We start from the raw sequence: 15,597 nt of genomic DNA, 5'->3' as shown, positions 1-15,597 counted from the left end.
TATGATTCAAATTTAGATTTTGATTATAAGTTTCAAGATGGAAGCTTTGATTCATCACTTTGGTTACTTGAAGATATGGATGATCATAAACATGTTAGTTTTGTTGATCATCATAAGACCTTTGAGGAGGATGCTGCTGCTTCCATTGATTTAGTGTAGATGATTTCTGAAGCTAAAATGAAATAAAACAATTTCGAGTTAATTACAATAATATAGATATAGTTAAAGTGGCTTAAACAAAAATGTGGGGAATGTCCCATACATTTTTTTAGTGTTTATTATATTTAACTACTGCAGAAGCACATTTTGCAAGTTTTAGTATCTTTTGTTTCTTAAATCTTTCCTAATTAATGCGTTGCTTGGAATCTTTACAAATTTAATTATACCGAGTAGTGGATGCACTTGCCAGAAATGCGCTGGCAGGAAATGGACTCACCTGGTGGTTTCTGTTCCTGCCTTTTGTTTCTTGAAAGGACGTTATTAAAACATATATAAACAAGTAGTCAAAATATACACAACTGTTTTATTTTATCAACAAATTTGTTTAGAAGATCTGTTGTGATAGTCGAGTAACTGTTAAATCAAGTCAGTTAAAAATTTCTATTGTCTAGGGGTAAAATTGAATAACTTGTTTAGCAACATTAGAGATAAAATTGCACAATTTCCTACGATATGCGTAAATTTGCACTTCTAAAAAAAGTTAGGGGAAAATTTTGATCTTGTCCTTTTAATATTTAGGTTTGTTGCAAATTTATGTTATTGTTCCAACTTTAATTTTTGACTTTAATGTCTAGTTTTAATTTTATTTTGATTATTATTTTTTTAGATTGATTATTTTGCTTTTAAAGTTAGATTTTTATTAATTAGAATTTATTAGGATTTTATTTTTGACTTATCATTTATTTCGTATTCAAAATTAGACGTAACTGAGCTTCTAGTATTAATAGTTTGATTTCAGCTAGAAGGGAAATTAATGATAAAATTAAGGATTGGTGAAAGATGACACAAGATCAAGAAAATATTGCTCCAAAACCATCTATCAACAAGACAACCCTGAGTCCTAAAACCTCAATACCAAGATAGCCCACATGTCAATAGAGCACCTTCCGAGAGGACTTCCATACAATGTGCCAAAGGACATACACTTTGTTTTCTAAAGCCAGAATGTCATGTGAGCCAGAAACCACGACATGCCTGCTACAACTTTGTGTGCCCCATAAAATAAAGAATATTAAATAAGATTATCAAAATAATGAATCTGATTGCAGTGCTTGCTCAATTGTTTGGATAGATATCAGACATGCACTAATGACAGTCTATGGTGAGTGATTTTTTAAAAAATAAAATATATTATCACTCTTGTTGTACTAATTAGGTCTTTTTTTGTTGGATGGTTGTTTTATTTGCATTCCCAAAAGTTTTATCGGAAAAGCCGGAGGGGGTTTTGGTTGTGTTGGCATCTGCTAGATATATCCACTATGACAACAAGGATTTTGAGTCAGTCTCCAAGGATATGAAGGATTTTCAAATTAACGATGTCATTCCATATCCGGAGCTTCAAATGAGAACGGAGACAGTGGGTTTTAATGAAGTACTTACACTACAACAAATCATCACTTGCACCACGAATTATGCCACAGAAATTCAAAATATGTGGCATACTTCCAAATTAGCCACGGGAAAACAAATTCTATTAAAAACTTATGATCTTGTGTTATATTTATGCCACAGGTAATGATTTTTTCGGGGCTAAATCTATTTATGCCACGGAAAAAATGTAAATGTGGCATAAAACCTCCAACTAAACTCTCAATTTTAGATGATTCGATTATATAGGTTCCAAAAAAAATTAGCGCTCTAAATTCCCACCAAAACATAGAAAAAATTGGAAAAAAATACTCCTAACTAAAACATTTTGTATCTCTCTCATTATTAAGAATTCTTCTCTCAAAATGAAAAAAAAAAGAATTCTTCTCTTCAAGGCGGTTGAGCTCGCCCTTGGCTTCATATCTATATGCTAGTCGAGTTGAAGCAATTGATTTCGACTCAAAAAGGAAGATTGAACAGCACGATTTTGGATTGTCTAATTTGTTTTGCTCGGTGTGATTTTGGGGATTTTGTTGGGCATGATTTTGGCGATTTTGGATTGTCTGATAAGACGAATCCGTACCAGTCATATTCACGGCCTGTCACAATCTTCGTCTTCTATTTCCTCTAACCTGAAGGTATTTGTTCTAGTTTTTTTTTCTCTATGACTGTTCGATTATGTGTTCGCTTGATTAGATTGCCTAATTTGTTTCGCTAGGCCCGATTTTGTTGGATTTGGCTGGTTAGGGCTTTTCTTATTTAGTTGAATTACTATAGCCTGAATTGTGCTTCCCTAAATTTTTGTTTTATTGATTGATATGACTTAAGAATTAAACTGGGGATTTTTGTTGAGAGACTGAATGGGCGTCCGTCAATATTGAATTGAGTTCTTTTAGCTTAAGGTTAGGTAATGAAGTATCAAAAGTCAAATAGCGCTGGTAGGCTAATTTTGTATATATTATACTATGAAGCACGGACTCTTCCCCGGGGTCGCCGTGGCCGAGTCGGACTCGCCGGACTCGGGGACTTGGCGGGGACACGGCGGGACACGGCCGGACACGGCGGGGACACGGCAGGAAAATGGGACACGGATGGGGACACGGCGGGACACGGGGGACACGGCTGGGCTAAAAAAAAGTTAAAAATTAGGGTTTTTTTATAAATTTTTTTATAAAACTTAAGGATCAATTATGCAATTTGTCAAAAATCCTAAATTATAATCTCTATCGCACGAATTAGAATTAGGTCTTCTCTCCTTCCTGCGCAAATCGCGATTTCAACCCCTGTGCTGCGTACATCGCAGTTCTCCTAACATCATGATTTCGTTTTTGTTTGGGAATAATCAGAAACAATTTCTTCTCTCCTGGGTTCTTCCTTCTCATGCGGTGCGATTCTTCTCCTGGGTTCTTCTCCTAACATCACGATTCCGATTTGTGATTTAGCATGTTTTTTTATATATTTTTATATCTTATATATATATAATTAATTATATAAAATTTGCCGTGTCCCCGCCGCACCCGTGTCTCATATTTTCTAAAAATGCCGTTTGCCGTGTCCGCACCCGCGTCCGCACCCGTGTCCGTGCTTCATAGATATTATAATTGTGCTTATTACTAAAACTACTGGCCTATAAATGCAATTTAACCTCATGGATTCATAACTGTAAATTAATCATAGAGAACAGCTTCTACACGTTTTATTTGTGTGTTTGTTTGCAGGCTCGTGCTAAATTAATCATAGAGAACAGCTTCTACACGTTTTATTTTTGAATGAAAAATTTTATACATGTATATTAAGGAAAAAATGGCAACTAGCTACACTTGACAGCAAAATTCATGTCATTTTTTTAACTTCAAACTTTGATTTGGATTCATTATTATTTTCCATAAAGTAAAAGCTCCTCCAAATATTTGAAGCTTATGATTAGGAAGAATATTAGTCAAGAATATAAATTGTAAACATCAAGGTTTTCAATGAAGATTTTGTGTCTTCCTAAGATGAACCTTCACATTTTCCATAGTTTTAAAGAAACCCAGGTAGAATGTTAGATCTTATGGATTTGTGAGTATGATGCACACGTCAATAATATTTTAAGCATTGTGAGTTGTCGGTCTCTTTACCCCGAATCATGAAGAGAAAGTTTTGAAAATGGAATCTAATTTAGTGGATATACCAGGATTACATCAAACATAATAGTGCATATATGCACAATGATAAAGAGACTTATGTTCATCAGTGACATGAAAATGACTAAAAATGAAAGAAAATCTTATATGCTTACTGGAAACATTTTTCTTGCAGTTTCTTCCATTTATCTTGTGTCATACCCATGCTTTTTTATATGCATCTTTACTTTTTACATGGTAGCTAAAAGTAAGGGTAGCAACAGGGCGAAGATTCCACGAAAACTGGGGGATCCAAACAGACAGGGCAGAGAATCACCGAAATAGTTTAGGGATGGGGATGGGGGATATTCTATTCCCGAGGCCGAAATGGGGATGGGGCGAGGCCGTTCTTGAATAAATCCCATGGGGATCCCTGAATTGTTATAATTTTAATTATATTATATATAATTATTTGCCAATATATATCATTATTTGTGAGTTTAGATTGACTGTGTTAAGTCTTTTAGGATCTATGTATCATTATTTGTGAGTGGTTTAGATGTTAATAAAATAGTTTATGATCACCAATTGGACTCGCTTGCAATTGGTTACATGGTGGAGTAAATTACATCAAAGGTACCTGAATTATACTCTAATTCACACTTTGGTACCTAAATTACATTTTGTCACAAAAATATACCCCAAGTAAGGGTGACCGGACAATTTAATACGTTTAGCAGGTCACTTACTAGTCAACACGAATTTAACCATTTTTATAATGATTTGGACCCACCCTACTCTCTCTATCTCTATCTATTAATTCTCTACGACATCTTTTATAAAAAAGAAAAAACTTCTCTCCAATTTCGTTCAGAATTTCAAATACTAATGCTAAAAAATAATAAACCATAGCCACATACCTTCTGAATGGATTTAATAATTTGGTGTTTTATCTTATTAATATAATCTCAAATTTATATTCTCTGAGATGCTTAATGGATTTAATTGTTGTGGGTAGTTCATCCTTTTCAATTGACTTCCTCCATCTTCATCCTTCGTCTTCCTTTTCCTTTCGATTTTTAGAGATCGAAATTCTGGAAGCCATGACCGTTGTCTCACTTTCCTTTTCTGTAGACCCGGTGACTCGTTACGGTCGGAGAACTAGCATTACGGTCGGCTCATTACCCTCTGGTTTATTTTTATCTCTGGCCTGCTGCAATTTTTTTAACGTCTCTGGCCTGCTACAATATCATTACCCATTTTTAAAGATGAGATCTAAAAAGAAAGAGAGAAACCCAAGCTGATAGATCTGATCTCAGTGATTGCTTGGCTTCAAACACAAATTCAGTTCTTCTTTGATTGCCATGGGTATTTCTGCCCTTTGAATCTCTCTCTTTCTCTCTCTTCCATTCTTTTTCTCTCTTTCTCATCTATATCTCATCTATTTCTTGGATCAAAAAGATCTTCAACAACAGTCAAATTAATTTTTCCATTGAAAAATGAGGGCGAAGAAGAGGACATGCATATATCATCGGAAATGCATATAAATACAGGACATGCGCGATTCAACGGTAAAGAAGCAGCTCCACCCTCTCCGCCCTTAATTTATTTGTCCGATAAAACAGAAATTGAGTTGAAAAAAAGGAAAAAAATTCTGAAAATTGAAAACAAACAAAGTGGAATCTAATCGGCGGCAATCAGACAACCGGGAGCGGAGATATAGAGAAGGGGATTTACGATTTAAGCTACGAAAAAAGGAAGGTGCAGAATGGCCTAAATTGGAAGGAGATAGATAGAATTGAAGAGTGAGGAGGAGGGAGAACGTAAGAGAGAGGAGAGGGAGTGAGTCAAATTCTAAAAAAAGTCAAATAAATTATAAAATTCAAAGTGACTGGTTGGTGCCTGTTAAAACTATTAAATTGTCCGGTCATTTATACTTGAAGTATATTTTTGTGACAAAATGTAATTCAGGTACCAAAGTGTGAATTAGAGTATAATTCAGGTACTTTTGATGTAATTTACTCTTACATGGTGTTTCCATGTGTTGGTAAACATGTTGTCTTTAAGTTATTGAGATTTGGCTTGCAAGAATTTGGATTCAGTATAAACTTTTGTCTACTATTGCTTCATTATTTGGTATTTTGTTAATATTTTGTTTAATGTTTCATTTTTATCTTTAAATGTTTGCTTTATTTTTAGTGCTCTCTTATTGTACTTTTTAAACATTATTAGGAGATAGCCTCTAAAATTTATAAACGGTTACAAAGTTTTCGTTTCTATTGCTCTGATCCTAGGAGATAGCCTCTAAATTTTTTTCAAGATACTCTATTTTACTGCCTGTAACATAACATATGTATTAAGAGTCAAACATATGTATTAACACATCATCTCTTGTTACAGGAAGCAGGTTCACGTGTTCATGAAGTTTTTCTCAATAAGCTTCATTTGGGCATTCTTTTAATGGTTCTATTCTGGTGGAGAAGCATGTGGATTTGTTCAATTCCCAACATTTGGATTGAAAGCATGGAGAAACTCGTTAGTCCGCTTATACTTTATTGAAACATTGTAGCTTTTGTCTTGTGTTAATTTTGCATTTTAATTGATGAATGAAAATGAACTCTGCAGATTTTACATCGATTATAGCACGACTTGTGTGGGAGCTGGAATGATCTGTTCCTATACTGTGAATTTGTCTTTGCTTCTGGGTGCTGTGATTTCTTGTGGAGTCATGTGGCCGCAGATAGAATATGATCGATGGTGTTGTTGCTGGATTGGTAGGGTGTGGTTTGATGAAATCCATTGTTTCATATCTTCTGATATGATGCATGATTTCAAGACGGGTCATTTGACTCTCACTTCGCCTCGTTCAATGCTTGTTAGCCAGGCGATTGGGACTGCAATAGGCTGTTCGTAGCTCCTCTTACGTTCTTTCTCTTCTACAAATCTTTTGATGTAGGCAATCCAAACAGGCAGTATAAAGCTCCTCATGCAATCATCTATATTGAAACATGGCGATTCTCGGAGTAGAAGGGTTCTATGCTCTTCCACAACGTCTGCAGCTTTGTGGTGCATTTTTTGGGTTTGCTATAGCAGCAAACTTGTTGAGAGACCTGACCCCTAAACGTATTGGAAAATGGATCTCTCTTCCAATGGCAATGGCCGTGCCGTTCCTTATGGGTGCATACTTTGCAACTTTATAGGTTAATGTTATTTTGTGAGCTACCATATATATTTGCACATATTTGAATTTTAAATATTAATTATTTCTATATATATTTTTAGCTTTCATGAATACTGTGTATTGTGGTTAATTTATTGTGAAAGTTAAAATTTGTTTATAATCATATTTAATAATCATAATTGTAATTACAAATATATAAAAGATTCAATTACAAATAAATAAATTACCAACAGCAATTCTGTAAGAAATTCGTCGGTAAACCATTTAGCTTACGCTTCCCTCTTGTCCATTACCGACAGAATTCTATGTGAAATTCGTCAGTAAAAAAATACGCTTACGTGTCAATTTTGCCCATTAGCAACTACATTTGGTCGCAACCTATAGTCGGTAACATTGTGACTGATTAACGACCAAAATTTTAGTCGGTATTGTCTGCGACTATCTTCAGAAAATGGTCGGCATTTGTCCAGCGACTAAGCCTTTACCGACTGATTGCTTTTGGTCGGTATCATGCTAAATTCAGTCGGTAAACGTGTTTAGCTACCGCATCAGCTAATCAAAGTTGCGGTAGCTAACTAGCTGTTTTCTTGTAGTGTTTTTTTTCAAAATGGATTCTAGTGGCGGTTTAAACCGCCATTAGAAAAGCGTCAGTAGTAAAAACCTTACCCCATCGCTCTGATAAAACCGTTGCTAACGTAGCAACAATGGCATTAACAACACTTTTCTGATGGTTTATAGAACCGTCGCTAATGTTTCTAACGACTGCTAAAACCGTCGCTACAGCAAAAATATTCCGTAAGGTTATTTTTTTGTAGTGATATCTAGACTGTTTTTGTGTAACTTTCCCAAAATACCCTCGATATGTTTGTAATTTTACGGCGCGACTGTGTCCTTCCCGTCTGACTTCGCAGATTCTAACATATACAAAGCCTGCGAAGCTAATATTTGGTTTAGTTGATGATTTTAATTACCATATGCGAAGTCTGCGAAGCTAATGTTTGGTTTAGTTGATGATTTTAATTAGCATATGCGAAGTCTGGATGTATTTTTAACAAAATTCACTTAGTGGTATATAACAAAAAAATGTCAAACAGCAATAGATTCTAACATTAAAGTCATAACATTATCAAAATTTACAACATGATTGCCACAATAAAATCCTAACAAATCACTTCAAAGTGAACATGACGAATCTGGACGGAAATTTCTTCCTGTATTGGAAGTCCAGACTTTTTGGGATGATAAATGGAAGTCCAAACCTTTTGGGATGGACGTATCACATGGTACAATAACTCCTAACCAATCATTTTAAAGTAAATGTGAGCAATCTTGAAATGGAAGTCCAGGCCTTTTGGGATGGATGTCTCTCATGGCACCCTAGTACACTGCCTTCTAGAAATGGATGTTATGTATTCAAACACTTACAGAAAAAATTTAATAGTGTTAGGTCACTACAAGAAAACAGCAAGTTAGCGACCGAATTTGGCAACCGGATTAAATTCGGTCGCTAAATCTGCAACCGATTCGGTTGCTAAAGATAATTTGCTGTTGTTGAAATAAGGGGGAGAATTGCCGCCCATTTTAGCTACTTGAGTTTCCTTTACCAACTTGTGGGTCCCGTTGCAAATAAAAAAAAGAAAAGAAAAAATAAAAAATTAAAATAAAAAATAAAAGAAAATATAAAAGAAAATAAAAATATAAAAGGGTACAAAAAAGAAAGAACAAATCCCTAATTTCTTATTCGACAACCCTAGCTTCTCTTGTCTGCGATAGTTGCCATTCTCACTTCGACAAAAGCCACAATCCTTCTTTCAGTTCACTTCCAGACCTAATCCTTCTTCTCTCCTGGTCGTTCCATTCAAACCAGCGACTTCCCATGGCCAGGAAGAAGTTCTAGGTCTGCAGGAAGAAGAAAACCCAGAAGAAAAGCTTCTCTCTTCAAATCGGTTTGTGCTAGGTAAGTATTTATAATCGTTTAGTTTCTTTTATAATGGCTTAGTTTCTTTTTATAATCGATTTGTGCTTTCGTTTTTGTTTTTAACCCCTTCTTCCTCTTTTCATCGGCCCCTCTCTGTCTATCTGGGTGCTTATATGTTGGTGCCATCATTTGTGTAAAGTTTTATTAATGGGAAGGCTTTAAGAACATGGGCTAATCTATCTGTATTCTGAGTTTCGATTTGGTAATGCTATGGATTTTATAATCATTTGTTGTTTTTTCCTTCTTCACATTTATGATATGCCATTCGAATAGAACATCGAGAGACATTAATTTCATATTGAAGCATTTGATCATAGACCAAACATTCCTGTGACTGTCCTGATATAATTTGGTATATGTCTGCATCTTTGTCACCTTGCTACTCCATACTTTCTCTTTGTTTTTTCTATACTAAATCTATTGATGTTATGAGGGTTGTGTTTCACTTCTAAATGATTTTTTGTAAAGTTCCATTAACATACAATTGGCTGTCATTTGTTAAAAATGGTTTTAAATTTATGAATTTGGGAATAATATTATGCTTATGTGAAATATTACTTATGTGATCTTTTTGCTATATTTCAACTATGATTATTCAGGATATGGAGCATCTTCTGACAAGGTAAAGACAATAGTTCCAGTAATTAAATTAATTTGTTTATACTTATAGCCATCAGAGTTTAACACGTATCATGACATAGAGGCTGGGTATGATTGTTTGAAGAAGGAATATGAAGTTAAAGCAGAGGAATTGATATTGTATGGCCAATCTGTTGGAAGTGGACCTACCCTGCATTTAGCTTCTCGTTTACATTTTGGTTTGACATTTATAAGGTTTGTTCTAAACTTTGCTACACTTCAACCTGAAGTCCCTGCTCTCTCCTTCTAACTGATGTTTGCATGTCATTATATTTTTTTTATAGTTTACATCTATTAGTGATATTGACATGAGATTGCACATTAACTTATATTTCTGCTTGTCTATGTTTTAGAGAACTAGGAAGCAAATGTCGAGTGTATTTGAGTATCATAGTGTTGCATATTAACCGATCATTGTCAAAATACACTTCTTTTACAAGTGACTAATTGATGGGAAAACGCCATTTATGGTCTCTAGCCTTGCAAAATGTCTTCATTGGATCCTTATTGGCTGGAACCCCGTGTGTGATTCGTAGTTATTTTTGAACGTTTAGTCCTTGAGTTTGGCAAAATCGTTATTCTGAATGAGGTTGTTATAATGTTAATGTTATATGTAAGTAGGCATGTTTGTAAATGCTTAGAAACTCTGTCCTGCTGGGTTAATGGCAAAAAGTAATGTTGTATTTGATCCTTGTTTCGTCTTTAGCTTTTGATATTTTAAATTAGCTTACAGTTGTTGTGATATATAAATATCTAATCTATGCAATGTAAGATGTATTATCATTTCTACCTCAGCAAATGCAATGTGTTTCACTTCATTTCTCTTGGTTACCTGATTGCTGTTACCAGGTCAAGTGTATTTCTACCTTTTAGCCATGCCCAAAACCTTTTCTACACACCAAAGCTGGCACTTGGCTACTCTTTCATCTGTTTTGGCTTACTATAAAACCTCCATTAGTTATGCCCATGTATTGTATTGGTGATTGATGTTAATCTAAACAAAGAGTAGTTTTAGCACAAATCAACAGTTATGAATTGTAGATGAACATTTTTAATTTGAATTGAGTTTTTTTAATTATTCGGTTCTTAACTTTTTTTTTCGTGTTTTTTTTCCACCCAATTCAAGCTTGTATGTATCTTTATCTTACCAATTAGGTTTTTCAGTTCTTGATTCTACAAGGGACCTGCTGGAATTTTAGAGTTTTTATCAAATTAGGCATCTTCTTCTTACTTTAATTTTTTTCCTTCTTTCTAATTTCTGGTCTGTATCCAATCCTAATCCAACCCTAATTTTTCTTTTAATTCAAACTATTATTCTCTTGGTTACCTAATTGCTGTTACCAGGCCAAGTGTATTTCTACCTTTTAGCCATGCCCAAAGCCTTTTCTACACACCAAAGCTGACACTTGGCTACTCTTTCATCGGTTTTGGCTGACTATAAAACCTCCATTAGTTATGCCCATGTTCAGTGCCCGTCTCTCTGTTTCTGAGCTTGAGGAGTTCAAAAATCTCCAGGCTACATTTCTTCCTTCAAAGATGTACATGTTACACCACTCATTCCCAAGCATATATTGACCTCAGTACCAACTCCGGAGCCTGGAAGTTGTCCAACTACGGTGAAGGCATTATTATTGGAATGGTGGTCATGTTTTTGATAACCAAACAATAAATTGGAGACATATATTCGCTAAACTTGACAGATGTTTTAATTTTACTTTAATTTAATATTTACTGATAACATCCAAACATATTTAATCCGATTTGAGACACAAAATTGACCAAATTTTCTTTATTAGATAGAATGTCAATAATAAGCTTTTTATCAGGATTAGGATACTTCAGTGATATTTAAGGATACTTCAGTCATATTTTAATTTAGTTAGATCTACCATATAGGAGGGTTCGATACTATGGTTGGGCTATTGCTTTAATTTCTACAAAGGTAGTGTTAAACTCTAAGCCATTACTCTTTCAAAGGATTATAGAACTTTTGTGGTGATCTGGAATATACTTTGTTGTTAGTTTGTGGGAATCCTTGTTTCCTGACTACCTGTCCTAGTTATAGTATGATCATGTTAAATACTTTGATTACATTTACACAGGGGACAGCTGTTAATCAAATTAAAAAGCTTGCTGCAAAGTAGAAATTAATGATGAAATGCAATCAGATTTAGGTGTTGGACTATGATATATCTTTTGACTTAACTTATTTTTTTGGCCCGTAAGGGTATCCACCGCCGGTAGCAGTGACTATTCTTTTGACTTACCTTGTTAGGTTAACCATAGTGGTGTTAGAGCATTATAGCTATTTATTTTGTCTTCAGTTTATTTAGGCTAATCTATAACATTTTGATATTTATGTATTTTGACTACAATATCACATTTTTTTATAAAGATGAAGTTCTAGTTTCATGAATACTATTAATTAAATTTATTAATAAGTTTACTTGCAATTATGGTTGTAATTAAAAAAATAAAATAAAATAAAATAATTTCTCATAAATTACCGACGAAAAATATTATTGCAGTCCGTATGGAAATTTGACAAGAGAAAGTATCCAAAATTTTACCGACGAAAATTCTGTTGGAATTTGTCGGTAAACGATAGATGGTGAATGGCGCTTCTTTACCAGTTAGCAACCACATTCGGTTGCAAAATCAGGTCGCACAGATTTACAACCGCAGTTTGCAACCGACTATTCGGCTGTTAAATGAGCAACCGATAAACAAAATTACAGGTTGGTGATTTTACCAACACGCTACTTAGCGACCGAATTAGCAACCGAATTTTCGGTTGCTAACTCGCTGTTTTCTTGTAGTGGGAAGGAAAAATGAAGATTTTGGCTTCGCGAAACGAGGATTCGCGAAGTATGCGAATATAAATTTGCAAGAGAGAGGATGAATTTACTTCGCGAAACGATGATTTCGCGAAGTCTGCGAGTGAAAAATCATGAACTTTGCCATCGCAGACTTCGCAAAATCATCGTTGCGTGAAGTAAAATCATCATCTTTCAAGCTCTTTCTCCTCGCATACATTCGCGAAAATGGAATATGCTAAGTGAATTTCTGGAAAAAATGTAAAGAAAACAGTAGATACTTACATTTTTCGACAATAACCATATGTTAAACTTGGAAAAACGATGAAAATAACGTATAATAACAATTGCTTTGAACCGCACAAGAAGAAAAAAACCAAAAGACGAGCAGAAACAGGAAGATGAAGAACCATGTCGTCGTTTTCTAGCAATAGGAAGATGGAGAAACAAGAGATAAAGAGACGAAGAAGAGAAAGACATGGTGATGAAGAGAAATGATGCAGATTTCACGAAATATAAAGGAAGAAAGGAAGATCAGAGGCATGGGAAGAGAAAGGTTAAGGAAGCGTAAGGAAGAGACTGTTCGCGTAAGGGGGAAAAGGAAAGGTTAGGGGTATTATGGGAAATTCACGCAAAAACAGTCTAGATATGTAGTAGATTGAGTAAATGGATTAAATATATAAATTGGTCTCCCATTTTATCCAATTTTATAATTTTCCCTTTTTTAAATCCATGTAATTTCGTTTGAGTAAAGAATCTATGTAATCTTTTTTTAGGGTAAATTCCAAAAAAAACCTCTGTGGTTTGATATTGTTCCAAAAAAACCCTTGTGGTTTGTTATTACAAAAAAAAGGACTGTGGTTTGCGCCGTTACCCGAAAAACGAAAAATGGCTTAACACCGTTAAAGTGCTGACGTGGCACATGGGTAAGGTTGGAAATTCGAATTTTTTTTTATTTTTTTTATTTTTTTCCCTCTCTCTTCTCCTCTTCTTCTTCTTCCTTCTTCTCATTCTTCCTTCTTCTCTCCTCTTTTTCCTTCTTCTTCCTTCTTCCTTCTTCTTCTTCTCCTACTTCCTCCTTCTTCTTCTTCTCCTCTTCTTCTCTCCTCTTCTTCCTTCTTCTTCTTCTTCTCCTCCTCTTCTTCTTCAAATTCGCCCCGGAAATCTGGAAATCCAGATTCATCTGCTCCGCATAAAAATTTGTAGATGCAAAATGTTTTTATATTGCAATTTTGGACAAGGACCAAAAAGGATATTATGCGTTGCTAAATATATATTTTGATTTTATAAAGTTACAAATTCAGTGAAAATTTCTTAAAAAAACTCGGTGAAAATTTCACAAAGTCCATCTACTTCGCAGGCTATGCACTTTTGCTTACTACGAAGCTTTTTTTTATTATTTCTCTAAAATGACTTAATTTTTATGAAGGTTGAATATGTCGGAGATTAATATGAGATATATGATTGGGCCTTAACAATCAGTTCGAGCTTTTAGTTCAATCGGTTCCATGACATGGTATCAGAGCTCTAGGACCAAACGGTCGAGGTTTCGAGTCCTGGCAACCTCATTAATTTGTGAAATTAAAAACACATGGCGGGATGGGCCTGTGTTGTGCAAAGCGAAAAATGCGAAGTAAAATCATACGCGGAAAGAATTATCATGGGCTTAACGTACAACATACTAAAGAAATAGTTGAACCTTAAAGCTAATCGAAAGATATCAGAAATACTATATACACAAATATGATTTTTAGGTGCCCCTTTGAGTTCGCAAACGAAGAATAAAAAAACGAAGAGAGAAAGAAACGTCTAACGTACAACATACTAAAGAAATAGTTGAACCTTAAAGCTAATCGAAAGAAATATCAGAAATACTATATACACAAATATGATTTTTCCGCAAACGAAGAATAAAAAAACGAAGAGAGAAAGAAACGTCTAAGTTGTTATATATATATGAAGGGTATTTTGGGAAAGTCACAAATAAATAGACTAGATATATAATGTGTTGGATAATTGATCTAAATATATAGACGGGCCTCCAATTTGACATAATTTTATAATTTTTACCATTTTAACATGTAACTTAATCTCATCCATTGCTCTAAGTCAGATCCAACATTAAGTAATTTTCATTTTAACATTTAACTCCTCACTTTTATTTTATTCCAATTCGACCCCTAATGGTTCTAATTAGTCACAATTAAGCCCTTTCTCTTTTGCAATTTAATCCTTATTATTTGTTTTGTCCCAATTTTGGCCTAACAAATCTAGTTAAACATATTCTATTCATTTTAATGCATTCTATTTCTTTATTTATATATTTAGTTTCCATTGATTTCAATTTCATTCGTATTGAATTAATTTAGGTAATTTATGTTCATTTTGAATACATGTATATTATATTAAGTTATTGGGGAATTTTTCTTCTAAAAACGTTATTAGAGAATTTATTTTACTCATTTACATCCTTGATTTGAGTTTATTTCATAATTTTGATTTGAATTTTACCTAAGGTAATAATTATTAATTCCCTACCTAAAAATCAATGAAGTTTCCGTATTCAATTAATTTGTTAAAAACAATTAAATCTAATTTCATGCTCTAAGTTTATTTCATTATTTAAGGTTTTTCATATACGTTAAGAAAACTCTCAATTTATTTTACTTTACAGATATGCATTATTAAAATACTTGTTATTAAAATTCACATCTTTTTAGCATATATATGATTTATGTAAAAATTAAAATAGGATTTTAATTTGATAAATCAATTACATGTATGTTATATACATGGTTCAAAATCAAAATAATTCAAATTCGAGATGAAAATTAACCAAATTAATTTGAATTAATATGAAAAAGTCATTTGAATTTATAATATGTGATATATGTAAAATTGGATTTTAATTCGATAACTATGATGACGTACACGTAATCCCGAAATTAAAACAAACTTAAACCCAAAATCTTAAAATGTACGAGTATCCGACTTATATCGATAATTCAAAGCATAACGAACAGTAAAAACATGATATTATGATAATACTGATTTATCGGACGAGCTAGGGTGAGACCAGGTCTCTTTCCTGTACGTAACCGGAAAAATCAGTCTAAATCTCTCCACAGACTATCTTTATCAGAATTAAATCATATAGAGTCAATCTGAAGAAAAAGGCGATGAGTCCGTACAAAAACTTTAAAAAAATTATTGGTGGCGAGTCAAAATCCAAAAAAAAAAAAGCCAAAGGCACAAGACATGGTATAAATTCAATCGAAATGAATCATTAGA

The 15,597-nt window shown here is 33.8% G+C and overlaps 2 long non-coding RNA genes across 3 annotated transcripts; both read left to right on the top strand.

Annotated features, from left to right (window-relative positions):
- The first annotated feature begins 1,886 nt into the window (after positions 1–1,886).
- On the top strand, positions 1,887–6,924 carry LOC136212050 (uncharacterized). Its single transcript, XR_010679734.1, has 3 exons — positions 1,887–2,225; positions 6,093–6,227; positions 6,318–6,924. It is a non-coding gene; the product is annotated as an uncharacterized lncRNA (long non-coding RNA).
- Positions 6,925–8,628: 1,704 nt separating this feature from the next.
- LOC136210835 (uncharacterized) lies at positions 8,629–10,554 on the top strand. 2 transcript variants are annotated; one of them, XR_010678712.1, is made up of 4 exons: positions 8,629–8,830; positions 9,451–9,473; positions 9,553–9,685; positions 10,340–10,554. It is a non-coding gene; the product is annotated as an uncharacterized lncRNA (long non-coding RNA). The 2 variants fall into 2 exon arrangements; XR_010678324.1 differs by having other exon boundaries at positions 9,553–10,554.
- Positions 10,555–15,597: the final 5,043 nt, after the last annotated feature.

The sequence above is a fragment of the Euphorbia lathyris genome, chromosome 1 (genome assembly GCF_963576675.1).
Source record: "Euphorbia lathyris chromosome 1, ddEupLath1.1, whole genome shotgun sequence".
Lineage (NCBI taxonomy): Eukaryota > Viridiplantae > Streptophyta > Magnoliopsida > Malpighiales > Euphorbiaceae > Euphorbia > Euphorbia lathyris.
This window is presented reverse-complemented; position numbering and strand designations above follow the sequence as displayed.